Below are 19,725 nucleotides of genomic sequence, written 5' to 3'. Positions count from 1 at the left end.
GAGAGTGTGTAAGAAACGGAATCTAAAGGTGAATGTAGGGAAGAGTAAAGTGATGGTCTTTGAGAGAGGTGAAATCAGTGAATGTACAGCGAGGTTGGATGGTGAGGAATTGGAAAATGTGAGTACGTTTAAGTACGTGGGTAGTGTGATGAGTAAGGATGGAGGTTTGGAGGGTCAAGTGCTTGAAAGGGTACAGCAGGGAAGAAAGGTTGCTGGTTCTTTGAAAGCAGTGATAAGAAACAGGGAAGTGAGCATGGAAGTGAAAAAGTTACTACATGACAGTATTGTGATACCAACTCTAACGTATGGAAGTGAAGCTTGGACGTTGTTGGAAGGACACAAGTCAAGAGTGAAAGCAGTGGAAATGAGTTAGTTAAGAGGAGCCTGTGGAGTCACATGGAGAGATAGGCTGACGAATGAGGATACAAAGGAGCGTTGTGGTGTGGATGTGGATGTGATAGGAAGCGTTATGAGGAACACACTGAGGTGGTTTGGCCATGTGGAGAGGATGGAGGGTGAAAGACTGACAAAGAGAGTGTATGTGAGTGAGGTGGGGGGGGAAGAGGAAAGGGGAGGCCGAGGATGAGATGGAGGGATGGGGTGGAGAGGTATATGAGAGAGGGGGGCGTGAGTTGGGAGCGGAGCAGTGAAATGGCGGGGGACAGGGTGACTTGGAGGCGATATGTTTGTGGCCACCCCAAACAGGATTGAGGCATCTGGCAATAGATAGATAGATAGATTTTTCCTGTTTTCTTTCCCTCTTGCTCTTGGTACAAATTTTTCCACTCCCAAATTATAGAGGTCTAGAAAGATATTCCACTTCCTCTGTATCTTTCTTGTTTCTCTGAATTTTCTCCAATCCGCATTTTCAAAAAAGTTTCTCAATCCTGTAAAATTTGCTTTCCCAGAGTTGTATCTTCCCCGTTTATGAAGCTCGTCTCTTGGCTCGACGTTCCCTATAATCATCCGGAACTCATTGACCACATGATCACTTTTTCCTATAGGACAGAGATATTTCAATGATTCTATTACATCGGGTTCCTTGGTAAACAGTAAATCTAACCTTGCTGGTGTGTCCTCACCTCGAAACCGTGTCTTTTCTTTGATCCATTGGGTCATCACATTATTCATTATTATATTTAATAACATAGTGCCCCACGAATCGTCGCCGCCTCCTGAGTACCATTCCTCCCAGTTCACCTCTTTACTGTTAAAGTCACCCTCCAAAATTATATTATTGCTCTTCTCAGTTAGTTTTTGTAAATAGCTAGCCATATCTGCCAACATCTCCTGGTATTCGTCATCATTCCATGCTCTTGTCTTAGGGGGAAGATACACTACCGCCATAACTATCTTAACATTCTCTCCAGTTTCTAATTTCATATACAGTGGGCTCGCATAGTACGCGAGAGATTGGGTGGTGCACGCGCTCGCGCACTGGGAATTCGCGTACTAGGAATACATAATCTTATGGGAATAATTACATATGGGCGGTACCCCCTCATACCTGGACATTTTTTGGCCCTTAGAGACATAATAAAGGTCATATGTTTCAGACATTGTACTAAAGCTATAGCTACAATAACAAAAATATGGGTAGTCACCTTAACAACAGTAGACAACAGGCCTCATGACCTTAAATAACAGGGGTTCCAAGGCGCAGCAACACTTACAGCGCCGCACTCCCCACCGCACCAACACTTCCCTCCACAGACTCCTCTTGATCACCTTCCCCAGGAGCATCCAAGTCACTCACTTCGGCCATAAACTCTTCAAAGTCGAATGCTGACACTTCTGACATTGCATCCTCTTCATCCCCAACAGGATCAGGAGCAGACGATGTCACTGGTTCCGCTATTTCACCAACTTGAGCCTGCTGTGTGTAGCTTGTTATGAGCGTCTGTCTTCTCTTGTTTATTTCTTCCCTGTGCCTGTCTGTGTAGAAACGGAAGAGTTTGTTGATACCAACCAGAAGTTCCTCCATTCTTAGGTTGCTCACTTCCTGTGCCTTCACCTCTTCCTTGAACTTATCCACGGCAGCAAGGATCTTGCTAATGTTTGACATACACAGCTCAGTCCTGCCTTCCATCACACTAGGCTGCTCAACTTGACTATGTCTGGCGTCGGGCTCGGCGTCAGCCTTGTCTATCCGTTGCAACACTTCCTCGGGAGGCTGTTCCTCAGTAGCAGTGTGCACTTCTTGTATGTCTGCCAATGTAACGTCCTCGAAACCTGGTACAGCTTGTGCTGCTGTCAATGTTGCTGCCTCAGCATCGGCCAGTGGTCGAATGGCCGTCTCCTGGGTGATGCACAGGTGAGGCACGAACATTCGCCATGCATGGTTCACCGTTGCAGGTGTAATCTGGTGCCAGGCTTGAAGGAGAAATTCAACTGCGTCCTTCACCGTAAAGTTACGCCAAAATGCTTCAACAGTCATGGCATCTGTGGTAGGTCGGGATAGGGGTGCTGGTGGAGATGGAACGGGAGCAGATGCCTCATCAAGGTCTTCGTCGTGATCTTCTTGTAGGGCTTGAAGTTCCTCTTGTGTGTCAGTCTTCCTGCATAGGTAGTTGTACACTTCCTTATGGTAGAAATGCTTCACTGTGGCGATTAGTTCTTGATCGAGTGGCTGCATTAGTGACGTTGTGCGGGGCAGCAGAAACACAACACGACAATCCTTGTGAAGATCTTCCAGGTATGGAGGGTGACTTGGTGCATTATCAAGCACAAGGAGCATCTTAAATGGAATGCCCAGTTCCCGACACTTGGCTCTCGCATCAGGGACACACCGCCTCGTTAACCAGTCTGCCATAATGTTCCCGGTCATCCATCCATTTATGGACTTATACCAATACACACCACTTGCATCCATGTTCGTGAGGTTTTTGTAGCACCTTGGATGTGAAGCTGTGTGTACAACTGGCCTCATCTTGTGGCTCCCAGACAGGTTTACAGCGAACATTACCATCATCTTACACTTCTGGAGCTTGCGACCATGGGCTTGTTTCTGTCTTTTAGCAGTGTAAGTTGATTTTGGCATGGCCTTGTAATGTAAGGACGTTTTATCGATGTTGTAGATCTGGTCCTTGGTGTACTGTCCCTCTTCAATAATCGTTTTAAAAATTGCAGGATAGTCTCTCGCGGCCAGCTCATCGGCAGAGTCACGTTCACCAGACAATTTCATGTAATGGAGTTCCTTGCGCTTGAGAAAACGGTCCAGCCATCCAACCGATGCCCTGAACGGTTTTTCCACTTTTAACCTTCGAGATGCAGCCTTGTAAAAGAGCTGGGCTTGGTTCCGAATAAATCTTCCATTGAGTGGAACACCTTCCTTTTCTTTCTGCATTATGAAGGTGGCAAGATAGCGCTCCATTAATATCATAGCACGATTTCCCACCCGCGAACGGCCGTCTAGGTCAGAGGCACCGTACGTCTTCCCTACAGCCTTTATGGCTTCATGGTTCTTCCACACAGTTCTCACTGTAGATTCAGCCAGTCCCAGGGTTCTCCCGATAGCCGTGTTTCCTCGACCCTCCTCCTTCATCTTAATTATCTTTAACTTGGTGGCGTGCGTCAGAAGTTTCTTTACTCTTGGGGTTGGAGTCATGGTGCAGCAAAGTACAGCAGCACAAAAAACACCACACGTTTTACATGACAGGTTAGCTGTAGAGAGCGGATCTAAACAGTGCATGAGCCGGGACTGTTATGGCGCGCCCGCTTCCGTGTACCCCAAGCTGCGCAGTAGAATGCCCGGGAATTTCTGTGCATCAACATGACGACACGTGACACGCTTTGTGAGGGGTGGTCACGCACTAGTAGAAAATGGCATTTTTGAGCCACTCCTTGCCTCTGCCTTGCGTTCTGTGCGGTAAACTCGCGCATTAAAGGGTTTTTGATTATGATTTTTGGTCACTCGTGCACAAGGCGAATCGCGCACTGCGGTGACGCACACTGTGCGAGCCCACTGTATATCACTTCAACCCTGCCTTCTCCCATTTCCACAGTATCTACATTTAAGCTGTTCTTCACAGCTATCATCACTCCTCCTCCTGTTTTTTCTTTTCTGTCTCTTCTCCACAATTTGTATATACCATCTCCCAAATGAACATCAATATCTTCTCGTAATTTGGTCCCTACAAAGCACATGACATCAGGTTCATGTTCTCTCAAGAAATCTTTAATTTCAAGCCTTGCCGATGTTAAACCATCAACATTAGTATATATCACCTTCAATTTATTTTTGATGTTTTTTATACCCTCTTCTCTCCTACTTTCCGTCAGTACCACTTCCTCAACTTCTGATCTTTCACAGCCATCCCCCTTAGTTTTCTTCACTTCTATTTCCTTAAATACAACTTCCCTACTTTCATATCCATTACTCTCCAAAAAAAAGTATTACATTCTTCCTCTGTCCTCTTATCGTTTTTTTCCTTAACTTGTTCTTTCAATGATTTTAAAACTTCTCTTTCTTCTTCATTCAAATCTTTTCTTATTATAATATTTTCCATCCCTGCCTCTTTGCTTAATTTCCAGGGCACTTTAAGTATATCATCTACTACACTTTCTGATGACAACTTGACTCTCATTGGTCTTGTTTCCCCTTTCTTATAAGGCCCTATTCTCCTTACTTCTTCAATTTCTTTTACCCACTTGTCTCCTTCGGGATCAATCTTGCCTAATATTCCTCTTACCAGGTTCGTGTCTTTCTCGAGTCTCACGGATCTAACGTTCTCTTCCTCCTCCCTGTTTCCAAATATTACCACGCATATGTTCCTTTGTACAGTTTCTCTCACTATTTTCACTTTTTTCTTCAGTATTTTCACTACATTTTCTTCCAATTTTATCTTGTTCATTTCCCTTTCTTCCTGGATGATTTCTCTTAAGCTGACCACTTCTTTCTGTTCTTCTTCTACGTGTGCCCACTTTGCCTTATGCTCTTCCAATACACGGCTCACCTTCTCCGTTTTATTAGTACTCTCTTCTAGTTTTCTCCTCAGTTCAATATTTTCACGCTTCAAATTTCTTATCTCTTCATTCGCCATCTCATTAGACTGGATCAGACTCTGTCTAGTAATCTCCGTATTCTCCGACATCTTTTAACACTAGATTCTCCTCTTTCTTTTCAAGTTCACTAATCCTCATAATCAGTGTTCTAACCAGATTCATGACATTAGTATTTCTATCAAATCCTGGAAATTCGAGTCCCTCAGTGTTTACATATTCGGCCATGATTGAGGTTGGTTACAACTTACAGTACCAAAACAGCTGTTACCAAAAATACTACAAACATTCATGTATACTATTGCCAATAAATCTTTACATTTTTGGTAGTCTGTATTAACTTACAGTATTTTAAACTGAAAACAAGACCATAGGAGACAGGACAAACATAATTCCTGAAAACTACTTAAGGTTTGCAGCAGTGGCTGAGCCTTGGCCTGGGAGCAGTCAAGAGACGTCCGTTCGCTGTGGCTGTTCACTCATGTGTGTGTGTGTGTGAGAGAGAGAGAGTGAGTGAGTGAGTGAGAGAATGAGAGAGAAAATGAGTGAGGAAGAGAATGAATGAGTATGAGAATGAGTGAGTGAGTGAGTGAGTGAGATGGGGTGGGAGGGTAGTAGTTCCTGTCTCTCTCCCTGTCACCACACCCTCTCCCACCCCTGCTTGTCTTCCTTGCCATCCGCCTGCCTTCCCTCACCCCTACTTGACTCCCTCCCCTTCCCCCAACCCTGCTTGTCTCTTTCCTTGTCCTCCTGCCCACCCCTGCCTCCCATTTATCTCACTGCCTGTGTGTTGTCAGTTGCCCTTAGCTGCACCTCCCACTGCCTCACCTTACTTCATGTGATGTTTGATGTCTCATTTTTTAAGTGACACAATCCATGTTATGTCTATCACCTGTCGCGTTGTGTGATTTCCAACCATAATTTTATGCCGCGCTCTGCATTTTGCCTATCACTGGCAGCAAAGTATGATTTAGAAGCATAAATTGGGGCTTCCCGCCGCATTATGTCCATCATCACCACATAGTCGGGTCCTGTAAAATTTGAGCAGCTTCCTCCAACCACATTATATCTATTTTTTTCTGTGTTGTGACTACTGTATATTTGGACATCAGGTTTTGCCTCCCGTGTTATGTTTCTATGTCTGTAGTACAATGTCTGAAAAATTTTACCTTCATTATGTCTCTAAGGGCCAAAAAATCTCCAGGTATGAAGGGGTACCGCCCATATGTAATTTTTCCCATAAGATTATGTATTCACAGTGCATGAATTCACAGTGCGCGAGGTCGTGCACCGCCCAGTCTCTCGCACACTGTGCGAGCCTACTGTATATCTATATCTATATCTATCTATCTATCTATCTATCTATATATATATATATATATATATATACACACACACAGACACACATACTGTCTACGTGTATATCTATCTATCTATCTATCTATATACTGTATATATATATATATATACACACACACACACACACACAGACACACATACTGTCTATGTGTATATCTATCTATCTATCTATCTATCTATCTATCTATATACTGTATATATATATATATATATATATATATATATATATATATATACATATATATACACACACACACACACTAGCTAACAGCCACAATGAACGGACATCTCTTGACTGCTCCCAGGCCCAGGCCCAGCCACTGCTGCATACCTTAAGTAGTTTCCAGGAATTTTGTTGGTCCTGTCTCCTATGGTCTTGTTTTAAGTTTAATATACTGTAAGTAAATATAGATTACCAAAAATGTAACGATTTATTGGCAAGAGTATACATGAATGTTTGTAGTATTTTCGGTAACAGTTGTTTTTGGTATTGTAACCAACCTCAAACGTGGCCGATAATGTAAACATTGAGGGACTCAAATTTCCAGGATTTGATAGAAATACTAATGTCATGGATCTGGTTAAAACTTTGATTATGAGGATTAGTGAACTTGAAAAGAAAGTGGAGAATCTAGTGTTAAAGGACGTGTCTGAGAATACGGAGATTACGATACAGAGTCTGATCCAGTCCAATGAGACGGCGAATGAGGAGATCAGATATTTGAAGCGTGAAAATATCGAATTGAGGACAAAACTAGAAAAGAGTACTAATAAAACGGAGAAGGTGAGTGGTGTATTAGAAGAGCATAAGGCAAAGTGGGCACACGTAGAAGAAGAACAGAAAGAAGTGGTCAGCTTAAGAGAAATCATCCAGGAAGAAAGGGAAATGAACAAGAAAAAAATGGAAGAAAATGTAGTGAAAATACTGAAGAAAAAAGAGAAATAGTGAGAGAAACTGTAGAAAGGAATAGATGCATGGTAATATTTGGAAACAGGGAGGAGGAAGAAAAGGTTAGATCCGTGAGACTTGAGAGAGACACGAGCCTTGTGAGAGGAATATTAGGCAAGATTGATCCCGGGGGAGACAAGTGGGTAAAAGAAATTGAGGAAGTAAGGAGGATAGGACATAAGGGGAAACAAGACTAATGAGAGTCAAGTTGTCATCAGAAAGTGTAGTAAATGATATACAGTACCCTCGCGTCCAGCACACGTTAGTCCAGCACAATTCGAGTCCAGCACAGTGAGCAATTAATTAGTATTATTTAATACGATTTAATTACTGCAACACGAGTGTGTTAGCATAACACGCACAGAGCTCCGAGAAGTGGGCCAAATCCGCAGAGTTCACTCTAGCACGATCACCCCCGGTCCAACATGGCCATACTGGACATTCCCATGATGATGATAGCCAATGAAAAACTTCTGATCAAGTAGCCTTCCCCACCCGCTATCGTGACGTGATCATGATGCCGCCCAATTAAATACGCTTCTGGTGTCACATGATGTTTTGTTTACATTTCTCCCGCCACAGAGCCACTCAGTCGCATAATTGCATTGGATGGTGCTTTTTTCTTGCTGCATTTTACCCTGCTCACGATGCCTAGGAAGCCTTCTGAGAACCCCAAGAAGCGTCGGCACCTCCCTCAGGCCACCAAGCTAGAAAGCATCGAGAGGAAGAAGAAAGGGGAGAGGAAAGTTGACATTGCCAAGGCCTACGACATGAATGAGGCCAACGTGATCATAATAAAAAACTTAAGACAAGATCCTGGCAGCCGAAGGCTATCACACGGCACTTCATACCAGGTTTGCCGAGGATACGATGGTAAATCGGAACGGTAACGTGGTAAAATTGCTGACGATACCACGGGCATTTGGAATTCATCTAGATGGATTCCTGTCGAGGATACGATGGGGAAAACAGTGTGACCAAACCCAGGCGACTCGACAGAGAATGTATCGTACTACAGCATTGAACATTTAGCCTGACACTGAATACATATTAATATTTTAGAATAAATATCAGTCGTTTTGAAACCCTACTCATCGGCATGCGTACCAGTTTATAAACAAAGTTGCTTCTCCTTATTCTCTACCGAGTCAGCGACAGCGATCACTTTCCACAGTCACGAGACGGGACTCTGGCAACAGTGTGAGAAGCATGCACTTTGCCGAGGATTAATGGACGAAGATAGTGATTCTGAGTGTGATTTCGAAGGATTTATGAGGGAGGTTTGATTTCGAAGGATTTATGAGGGAGGTTTGATTTCGAAGGATTTATGAGGGAGGTTGAGGAGGAGCAACAGCCATTACCCACTAGTGACGCCAGCAGCCATCCTCCGGGGACCCAGTAGGACTAACTACAGCCTTGGGTACCACCTTCCATTCCCAGCAAGCCCACCAACACTATCCTAAAAGGTTAGTTATCATTCATAGCACAGTACCATTTATTATAATTACAATAGTACCAATATATGTATAGGTATATGGTAGGTATTTAGGGTGACTTTTCCTAGGGTTGCTGACAATTCATTTTTCCCCATTAGCTCTATTGTTAGTCCAACATGTTTTTGGTCCAACACGTGACCCATGCATGACAATATTACCGTGCTGGACGCGAGGGTACTGTACTTAAAGTGACCTGGAAATTAAGCAAAGAGGCAGGGATGGAAAATATTATAATAAGAAAAGATTTGAATGTAGAAGAAAGAGAAGTTTTAAAATCATTGAAGGAACAAGTAAAGGGAAAAAATGATAAAAGAACAGGGGAAGAATGTAATACTTTTTTTGGGAGAGTGATGGATATGAAAGTAAGGAAGTGGTATTTAAGGAAATAAAAGTGAAGGAAACTAAAGGGGATGACTATGGAAGATCAGAAATTGAGGAAGTGGTACCGAGGGAGAGGAGAGAAGAGGGTATAAAAAACATCAAAAATAATTTGAAGGTGATATATACTAATGTAGATGGTTTAATATCGGCAAGGCTTGAAATTAATGATTTTTTGAGAGAACATGAACCTGATGTCTTGTGCTTTGTAGAGACTAAATTAAGAGAAGATATTGATGTTCATTTGGGAGATGGTATATACAAATTGTGGAGAAGAGACAGAAAAGAAAAAACAGGAGGAGGAGTGATGATAGCTGTGAAGAACAGCTTAAATGTAGATACTGTGGAAATGGGAGAAGGCAGGGCTGAAGTGATATATATGAAATTAGAAACTTGAGAGAATGTCAAGAGAGATATGGTGGTAGTGTATGTTCCCCCTAAGACGAGAGCATGAATGATGATGAATACCAGATGTTGTCAGATATGGCTAGTTATTTACAAAAAATAATTGAGAAATGCAACAATATAATTTTGGTGGGTGACTTTAACTGTAAGGAGGTGAACTGGGACGAATGGGACTCAGGAGGCAGCGAGAATTCGTGGGCACTATATTATTAAATATAATAATGAATAATGTGATGACGCAATGGGTCAAAGAAGAGACACGGTTCTGAGGTGAAGACACACCAGCAAGGTTAGATTTTCTGTTTACAAAAGAACCCTATGTAATAGAATCATTGAAATATTTCTGTCCTATAGGAAAAAGTGATCATGTGGTCATTGAGTTCCAGATGATAATAGGGGATGTCGAGTCAAGAGACGAGCTTCATAGACGGGGAAGATACATCTTTGGGATAGCAAATTTTACAGGATTGAGAAAAATTTTTGAAAATGTGGATTGGAGAAAATTCAGAGAAAAAAGAGAGATACAGAGGAAGTGGGATATCTTTCTAGACCTCTATAATTTGGGAGTGGAAAAATTTGTACCAAGAGTAAGAGGGAAAGAAAACAGGAAAAAGGAGTGGTTTAATAGAAGGTGTATGATAGCAAAAAAAAGAGAGAGATAAGGCATGGAACAACTGGAGAAAGAGAGGTAACAACAGAACAAAGGAAGAATATAAAAGAACTAGAAATGAATACACAAGAATACGTAGAGAAGAAGAAAGGAATTTTGAAAAAGGTATAATAGACAAATGCAAGGATGAACCCAAATTGTTTTATAGATTTGTTAATGGCAAACTGAAACAAAAGGAAGGAATCACCAAACTGAAAGTAAAAGGAAAGGTCTATAAAGATGCAACAATGCAAGCTGAAATAATGAACAAATGTTTCCAATCGGTTTTCACTAATGAAAAAGAGTTTGTGGAAGGGGAGGGAGTGATTAGAAATATACCGGTGATAAAAGATATAAAAGTGGAGGTACAGGAAGTGTATAAATTGCTGGAAGCTCAAGACGTAAGGAAAGCCCCAGGACCTGATGGAATTTCTAATTGGGTACTGAAGGAATGCAGCGAACAACTGGCAGATGAAATTCACAGTTTAATCGTGTGTTCTTTGGAAGAGGAGAAAGTGCCACAAGAATGGAAGAGGGCAAATGTGGTACCAATTTATAAGGGAAGAAACAGGGAGGAACCCCTGAATTATAGACCAGTGTCTCTAACCAGCATGGTTACAAAATTGTGTGAGAGAATCCTGAAAGACAGATGGATAAAATATCTAGAAGAGATTAATATTTTGGCTGAATGTCAGTTTGGATTCAGAAGTGGAAGGTCATGTGTTTCCAACTTGTTGAGCTTTTACTCAAGAGCGATTGACGTGCTACAGGAGAGAGATGGTTGGATGGATTGCGTATACTTAGACTTAGAGAAGCCCTTTGACAAAGTACCTCATAAGAGACTAATGTGGAAACTAGAATATATAGGAGGACTGAAGGGGAAACTTCTGGAATGGATGAGAGACTTTTTGAGAGACAGACAAATGAGGACAGTAATAAAGGATAGGATGTCTGGATGGAGGGAAGTAACAAGTGGAGTCCCGCAAGGCTCGGTGTTGGCACCAGTAATGTTCCTGATTTATGTAAATGATATGGTAGATGGAGTGAACAGTTATGCAAGTCTGTTTGCTGATGATGTAAAGATCTTGAGGAAGGTAGAGGTTGAGGAGGATTGTAAAATGCTGCAGGAGGATCTGGATAGGATACATGATTGGAGCCGGATGTGGGAAATGAAACTGAATGCAAAGAAATGTAAAATATTGGAAATGGGTAAAAGTACCAGGAGGCCATCACTGAATTATTTGTTGGGTAATGAATTTATCACAAAAATGAGAGAAGAGAAAGATTTGGGAGTGCTGGTCCAAGATAGTTTGTCACCAGAAAAGCACATTAACAAGATAGTTAGAGAGACTTATAAACTCTTGACTAACATAAGAGTAGCATTTCATTATATGGATGAGGAGATGATGAAAAAATTGATAGTGGCCATGATCCGCCCCAGGTTAGAATATGCAGCGGTAGTGTGGTCCCCACACAAAAAGAAAGATATAAACAAGATTGAGAGAATACAAAGAACAGCAACCAAGATGGTCCCCAGTCTGGCAGATCTGTCATACAGAGAGAGGCTGGAAAAGCTGGATTTGCCTTCCTTAGAGGAAAGGAGAAAGAGGGGAGACATGATTGCAGTATTCAGGACCATGGTGGGAGTAGATAAAACTGACAGAGAAGTTCTGTTTTTATGGTATAAGAGAGCAACAAGAGGACACGGAATGAAATTGAAAAAGTCACACTGCTTGAAGGATATCAAGAAATATAGCTTTCCTTGCAGAAGTATAGACTTATGGAATAGCCTGGACAAAGAGATCATCCAGTCTAAAAATTTAAACGAGTTTAACCCACACCGTCCCGGCGACGAGAATTAACGTCCGCACATGATGTGCACTCATGTCCCGGCGACGTGAATTAACGCGGCAACATTGCAAGTTGCATAATTTTCACATTTTTCAAAAATCGCGCCTGATTTCTGTTTCGCCCGCCTACGCAAGCCTCACGTACTCCCCGCCAGGCGGATAATCCCCTAGACCCAGATTAACCTCACCAGACCCTTTGATCCTCCACTTACCTCTCAGCAGTCACCTAGGTCAGATATGGCGCGTCGTGGGCTGTCAGAGGAGGAGATACAAGTCGCCCTGGATACCTTTACAGGGGATAGTGATTCCCCAATGGACGATGACACCCTCGATGTCGATTATGTGCAGCCTGAGGAGGTAACCAGCAGCAGTGATGAGGAGGTCCCTTCCCCAAGGAAAGTCAAATATATTACATATAGGAGGGCAGGGGATGGCCAGCCTGCACCACGTGCTGCATCTAGGCAGCAACACCTACCATCAGATGAGGACAAGGACGAGGAAGCAGTACATGGTGGCGTATTTTCCTAGCTGGGGAAGGAAAAGATATCGCCACGTGGGACTGGGACAGACGGCACATCGCGACTGTTCCACAGGTATGTTCCTTTTATGTGTTCTGTGGCAGGAAGTAGTGGTGTGGGGATGGTTAGGACAGTAGAAAGTGAAAGTGTTGGGGTGGGAGAGCTCAGACAGATTCGCGAAAGCGAGAGTGGTGTGGGGGAGGCAACACGTCAACATGGTGTTCATGTTAGGCGTAGTGTGAGTTAGCAGAAGGTGAAAGCACTTGTCTAACATGTAAATGGGTAATATGTTATATTCGAAGTATTATAAAAGGTGAATAATTTTAGATTTTGAGTTGGAAAAAATAATGACGGTACCTGAAGTCACGTTGTAGCGCTATTGCTATGCTCATTCTTTTCGTAAAGCATGTACATCTATCAAAGCAATTGTATAGTTACTGTAAAGTTAGTATGTAAGATGAAAAATAGTCTAAGTTGAAAGTCATACGACATACATTCAGTAAGTAAATTCAGTAAGTAAACATGTAAAGGGGTAATATGTTATATTGGAAGTATTATAAAAGGTGACCTGAACTCACCTGGTTATGCTATTGCTATGCTCATTCTTTTCGTAAAGCATGTACATCTATAAATGCAATTGTATAGTTACTGTAAAGTTAGTATGTAAGTTGAAAAATAGTCTAAGTTGAAAGTCACAGAACATAGTCAGTAGGTAAATAAGCGCTAGGAAGAATTTTGTTCACGGTGTAAGAGGAGTGGGAAATTCCCCAAGGGCTCTAAATTTAGCCACTAGGAAGAATTCTGTTCACGGTGTAAGATGAGTGGAAAATTCCCCAGTGGCTCCTAATTTAGCCACCAATTATGGGATAAGCTGTCTCCCAGTGGACCACCATCCCACCTCACTCTCTCTCTCTCTCTCTCTCTCTCTATAACATGTAGAGGGGTAATATGTTATATTGGAAGTATTATAAAAGGTGAATAATTAGATTTTGAGTGACCTGAATTCACGTGGTTACGCTATTGCTATGCTCATTCTTTTCGTAAAGCATGTACATCTATAAAAGCAATTGTATAACATGTAAAGGGGTAATATGTTATATTGGAAGTATTATAAAAGGTGACCTGAACTCACCTGGTTATGCTATTGCTATGCTCATTCTTTTCGTAAAGCATGTACATCTATAAATGCAATTGTATAGTTACTGTAAAGTTAGTATGTAAGTTGAAAAATAGTCTAAGTTGAAAGTCACAGAACATAGTCAGTAGGTAAATAAGCGCTAGGAAGAATTTTGTTCACGGTGTAAGAGGAGTGGGAAATTCCCCAAGGGCTCTAAATTTAGCCACCAATTATGGGATAAGCTGTCTCCCAGTGTACCACCATCCCACCTCACTCTCTCTCTCTCTCTCTCTACCTCCTCTATATTAGGATAAGGCTTACTGTAAATCGTGTACTACTGTGAAAGCAAATGTCTGACATGGAAAAGGCCAGAATGTAATGTGAGAAGTACTATAAAGGGGGAGAAAATAAATTCAGAGGTGGAAAAATAATGACGTGATTTACCTACGTAAATTAGCGCTACTTCTATGCTAATTCTTTTCGTAAAGCATGTATTTCTGTAAAAGCAATTGTCTAACATGTAAATGGGTAATATATTATGTTATAAGTAATCAAAAAGGTGAAAAAATAGAATCTGAGTTGAAAAAAGCATGAAAGACCAAGTTGTCACTTGGTAAATAAGCGCTATTCTTATGCTAATTCTTTTTGTACAGCAAGTACATCTGTAAAACTAATTGTATAATATGTAAGTGGGTTATATATTATAAGTAATCTAAAAGGTGAAAAAATAGAATCTGAGTTGAAAAAACATGACATAAAATGATCTCACTTGGTAAATAAGCGTTACTTTTATGCTAATTCTTGTCATAATGCCTCAAAATATGTACAAACAATTATGTAAAGTTGAAAAAGGTATGTTGTAATTGTGGAAGTAATATGGAACATGAAAAAATACAATAGCTGATGAAATAACGATGTTTGCTACCATCGGTGACATAATCGACCGATTTCGCTAGGGTCGCACAATGGTACATACCTTATTTCTCAGTTTTTTCTGTATAAAACCCAATATACTTGTGGTATACATATTTCCAACATATGAATACATGATAATAAACGTATACTGCATCAGTTCAGAGTACCCGTGCCACCATAGAAAACGTACGGCGAAAAGACTACTCATAGAGCATGGCAGTACCTGTCAAACTTACATGCTCCAGGTAAGCCATTTCTGGACCCAAGGGACACCTTTCTTTGTGATTTTCCTTAGTTTCTGACCAAAATCGAATGTTTGAGCAAAAAAAAAAAAATGGTCCAAAAAAGCCGGGACTGGGGCGGACCAAAGCTCAGAAAACGTCGGGATTGGGTGGGTTAAAGCTAAATTTGACTTACTGAGAAACAGCGACGGGAACCCACGAGCATAGCACATTTCATATATATCACAATTAGGTATATTAGGTAAATACATAAGTATTTGGAACGACTTAGATGAAAAGGTGGTGCAGGAGAAAAACATTCATGTGTGTAAATGTAGACTAGATAAGGGTGGATATGGAGACAGGACAACACGAGCATTGCTCAATTCCTGTATACTACAAATAGGTAAATACATACTGTCTACATGTATATCTACCTATCTATCTATCTATTTATCTATCTTTGAATATATATATATATATATATATATATATATTTTTTCATTTTCGTTTTAAAGGCTCCAACATGCTTGCATGTGTCGGCCTTGGTCACCTAATGGCGGCTTTCCACGCTGCACGATCCATTGCAGCCTCCCTGTTCAGTCCCTTAACCCTAAGGTCACACTTAATGACCTCGTCCCATGTCTTTCTCGGTCTACCCCTCATAACCCCACCCCCAATATTAACACTTCTCACCTTCCTCACCCAATTATCATCCCCCATCCTCTCCACATGTCCAAACCACCTCAATCTACCTCTCCTCATCACAACACCAATACACTCCAGTCCCATCCTACCTCTCAACTCTTCCATTGTAAACCCAGCCCCTCCAGGCCTTGGACGCAGGGACGCACTGCACATCCACCTAATCATTGTCATTTCTGTACGTCTGAGCCGGCGAATATCTTTCTCCTTCACTGCCCAGGTCTCACTGCCATACAGCATTACACTCCTAACACATGCTGCATACAAAGACCCCTTAGCACGTAGGGAGAGTCCTCTCAATGTCAGGAGAGGCAAGAGCTCCCTGAACTTCTTCCAACCACTTCTCACCCTAGCCACAGAGCTAGCTCCAGTCCCACCTCCAGCACACAACATGTCTCCCAAATAACAAAACTCTTCCACACACTCAAGAGATTCACCAGCAAGTTCAATCCTTTCACGCCTGACAATCTCCACCTGCTCACCCCGGCACGCCGTACACATAAAATCAGCATTATCTCGCGGTCTACATCTGATACCACTACATCTCTTATGCACGCATTTATCACACACACCGCACAAGATGGAATTACTTCCCACGCCCTTGTGGCAAACTGCACATGGCCACTCTCCCTCATCTTTGACAGTACTGCCACCAACCCTAGATATCATCACTTTTGTTTTATCTGCATTTACCCTTAAACCCTTTTGCCCCATACCATCTCTCCACTTCCTAAACCTTTCCTCCGCCTCCCTTTCATTCTCTGCAATCAACACCAAATCATCAGCATACAACAACTCCCACGGGAGTCTGTTTCTAAAGTCACGTGATAGGGCTTCAAGTACCATGATAAACAACATGGGACTCAAGACTGACCCCTGCTGCACACCAACATTCACAGAAAACTCATCACTCAAATCTCCATTCACTCTCACCTGGGTGTGAGCACCCATATACATGGCCATAACCACCCTAACCAGCCACTCCTCCAAGCCAAGCTGTATATATATATATATATATATATATATATATATATATATACATATATACATATATATATATATATATATATATATATATATATATATATATATATATATATACATATATGTCTATCTATCTATATACCTAGACTGCTTCCCCCAAGGAAAGGGAGGTAGCCGAGACAGGACGACACACTCCCCATTTACTCATCCATTCAAATACATTCATGCGCATCTTAGCCCCAAAGGGGAGAACGGACAGATCCTTACCGTACCACACCGCACAAGGGTCAACTGCGCAGTGCAATCAGTGACATCCACAGTAGGGCCCGACAGCAGAGCTGGTTTACCCCTGCCACATCATAACAGACTCATCCCCTTACCTGCATATATTTATATACTGTATTTAAGCAACGTTGGGTCTGGTTAGTACTTGGATGGGTGACTGCCTGGGAACACCAGATGCTGTTGGCATCCCCACGTGTCATGTGGGGTTGGTGGAGGATTAGTGCCCCTCCCTGTAAAACAATTAACTCTAGGCCCTTGGCCACCCTGTCTGGGATACATGGCGTCTGGCAATGAATGAATGAATGATTTATATATTTAAATTTATATATATATAAAGTACATGTATATAGTTTAGAGACTTAAAAATAATCCCTTTATAAATTTCCTGTGCTCGTGATACGACAATAATGGATTGAATGATAGAAAGTACATTCCTTTTTTTTTCTTTTTTTTTTTTTTTTTTTTTTATATATGCTGTACTGCATTGGGTGGTAACCATATTCATATAGATGATAACCATATTCATGGGCTGGTTTGAGTTTGTTGTTGACATTATGCCACTTGAAAGAAAGTATGACTGGTCACCCTCGCCATGAACAATGGGACTTAGTAACCAATCCCCATTCTCTTGTGCTCCTGATGGCACAAAAAGAGATTGGATGATGGGTGGATGAATGTAGCTATATATATATATATATATATATATATATATATATATATATATATATAGATAGATAGATAGATAGATAGACAGATATATATAGATATATATAGATATACTGTATATCCATCTATCTATCGTCCAATCCTACATTGCCCCATGAGGAGCGTAGGAGTCCGGGGCTAGGCAGTTGGTTCTGACATTTAAGATGAGAGTGACCAACCTCACCCAACCCTGAGTGGCATTACGTGAGCAATAAACCCCAACCATCCCTTGGATATAAACCTTCACTGGCTCAATCCGATTGGAGCACAATAATTACCCACTAAACCACCAGGGGCCAAAATTTGGTTATATGGTTACCACCTAGCTTAGTAAATGGTTTCCTGGTGCACAGGAAACCATTTGGCTTGTCACTCAGTGTAGTCACCCACGGGCAGAAGGAAGAGGAAAGAATGAAGGAATAAAAGACAGAAGAGGGAGTGTAAAGTCCCCTGTAGGCAGAAGGACGAGGAAAGAATGAAGGAAAGAAAGATAGAAGAAGATGGAAGGAAAGAAGGATGGAGGAGAGGACAGGGCAGACACCCGAGAGCAGCACTACATTGAGTGAGTGGATGAGATATATATATACAGTATATATATATATCTATATATCTATATATATCTATCTATCTATATATATATATATATATATATATATATATATATATATATATATATATATACAGTACCCTCGCGTCCAACACGCGTTAGTCCGGCACGATTCAGTTCCAGCACGGAGAGCAAATAATTAGTATTATTTAATACGATTAAATTACTGCCACACGAGTGTGTTAGCATAACACGCACAGAGCTCCGAGAAGTGGGCGAAATCCGCAGAGTTCAATTCTAGCACGATCACCCCCGGTCCAACACGGTCATACTGGACATTCCCATGATGATGATAGCCAATGAAAACTTCTGATCAAGTAGCCTTCCCTGCCCGCTATCGTGACGTGATCGTGATGCCGCCCAATTAAAAACGCTTCTGGTGTCACGTGATGTTTTGTTTAAATTTCTCCCGCAACAGTGCCACTCAGTCGCATAATTGCATTGGAAGATGCTTTTTTCTTGCTGCATTTTCTGCCCTTGTTACTGCATTTTACCCTGCTCACGATGCCTAGGAATCCTTCTGAGAACCCCAAGAAGCGTCGGCACCTCCCTCAGGCCACCAAGCTAGAAAGCATCGAGAGGAAGAAGAAAGGGGAGAGGAAAGTTGACATTGCCAAGGCCTACGACATGAATGAAGCCAACTTGAGGACCATAATAAAAAACCAAGACAAGATCCTGGCAGCCGAAGGCTATCACACGGCACTTCATACCAGGTTTGCCGAGGATACGATGGTAAATCGGAACGGTAACGTGGTAAAATTGCCAACGATACCACGGGCATTTGGAATTCATCTGGATGGATTCCTGCCGAGGATACGACGGGCAAAACAGTGTGACCAAAACCCAGGCGACTCGACAGAGAATGTATCATACTACAGCATTGAACATTTAGCCTGGCACTGAATACATATTAATATTTTAGAATAAATATCAATCGTTTTGAAACCCTTCTCATCGGCGTGTGTACCAGTTTATAAACAAAGTTGCTTCTCTTTATTCTTTACCAAGTCAGCGACAGCGATCACTTTCCACAGTCACGAGACAGGGCTCTGGCAACAGTGTGAGAAGCATGCCATTTGCCGAGGATTACAGAGTGCTAGGACAGGCAGAAGCAGGACCTTCCATGGCTGTGGACGAAGATTGTGATTCTGAGTGTGATTTTGAAGGATTTATGAGGGAGATTGAGGAGGAGCAACAGCCATTACCTGCTAGTGACGCCAGCAGCCATCCTCCGGGGACCCAGTAGGACTACCTACAGCCTTGGATACCACCTTCCATTCCCAGCAAGCCCACCAACACTATCCTAAAAGGTTAGTTATCATTCATAGCACAGTACCATTTATTATAATTACAATAGTACCAATATATGTATAGGTATATGGTAGGTATTTAGGGTGACTTTTCCTAGGGTTGCTGACATAATTCATTTTTCTCCATAAGCTCTGTTGTTAGTCCAACACGTTTTTGGTCCAACACGTGACCCATGCATGACAATATTACCGTGTTGGACGCGAGGGTACTGTATATATATATATATATATATATATATATATATATATATATCAGCAGCAGCAGCAGCCA

General features: G+C 41.8%; 1 protein-coding gene across 1 annotated transcript in view; it reads left to right on the top strand.

Moving 5' to 3' along the window:
* Positions 1–19,725, top strand: part of LOC145399811 (rho GTPase-activating protein conundrum-like) — a 234,665-nt gene that overhangs the window by 88,108 nt on the left and 126,832 nt on the right. The gene's annotated exons all lie outside the window — the stretch shown is intronic.

The sequence above is a fragment of the Coenobita brevimanus genome, chromosome 50, assembly GCF_032717465.1.
Source record: "Coenobita brevimanus isolate Jiangsu-jjx chromosome 50, ASM3271746v2, whole genome shotgun sequence".
Lineage (NCBI taxonomy): Eukaryota > Metazoa > Arthropoda > Malacostraca > Decapoda > Coenobitidae > Coenobita > Coenobita brevimanus.
The sequence above is the reverse complement of the archived record's forward strand: the minus strand, read 5'-3'. Positions and strand labels throughout refer to the sequence as shown.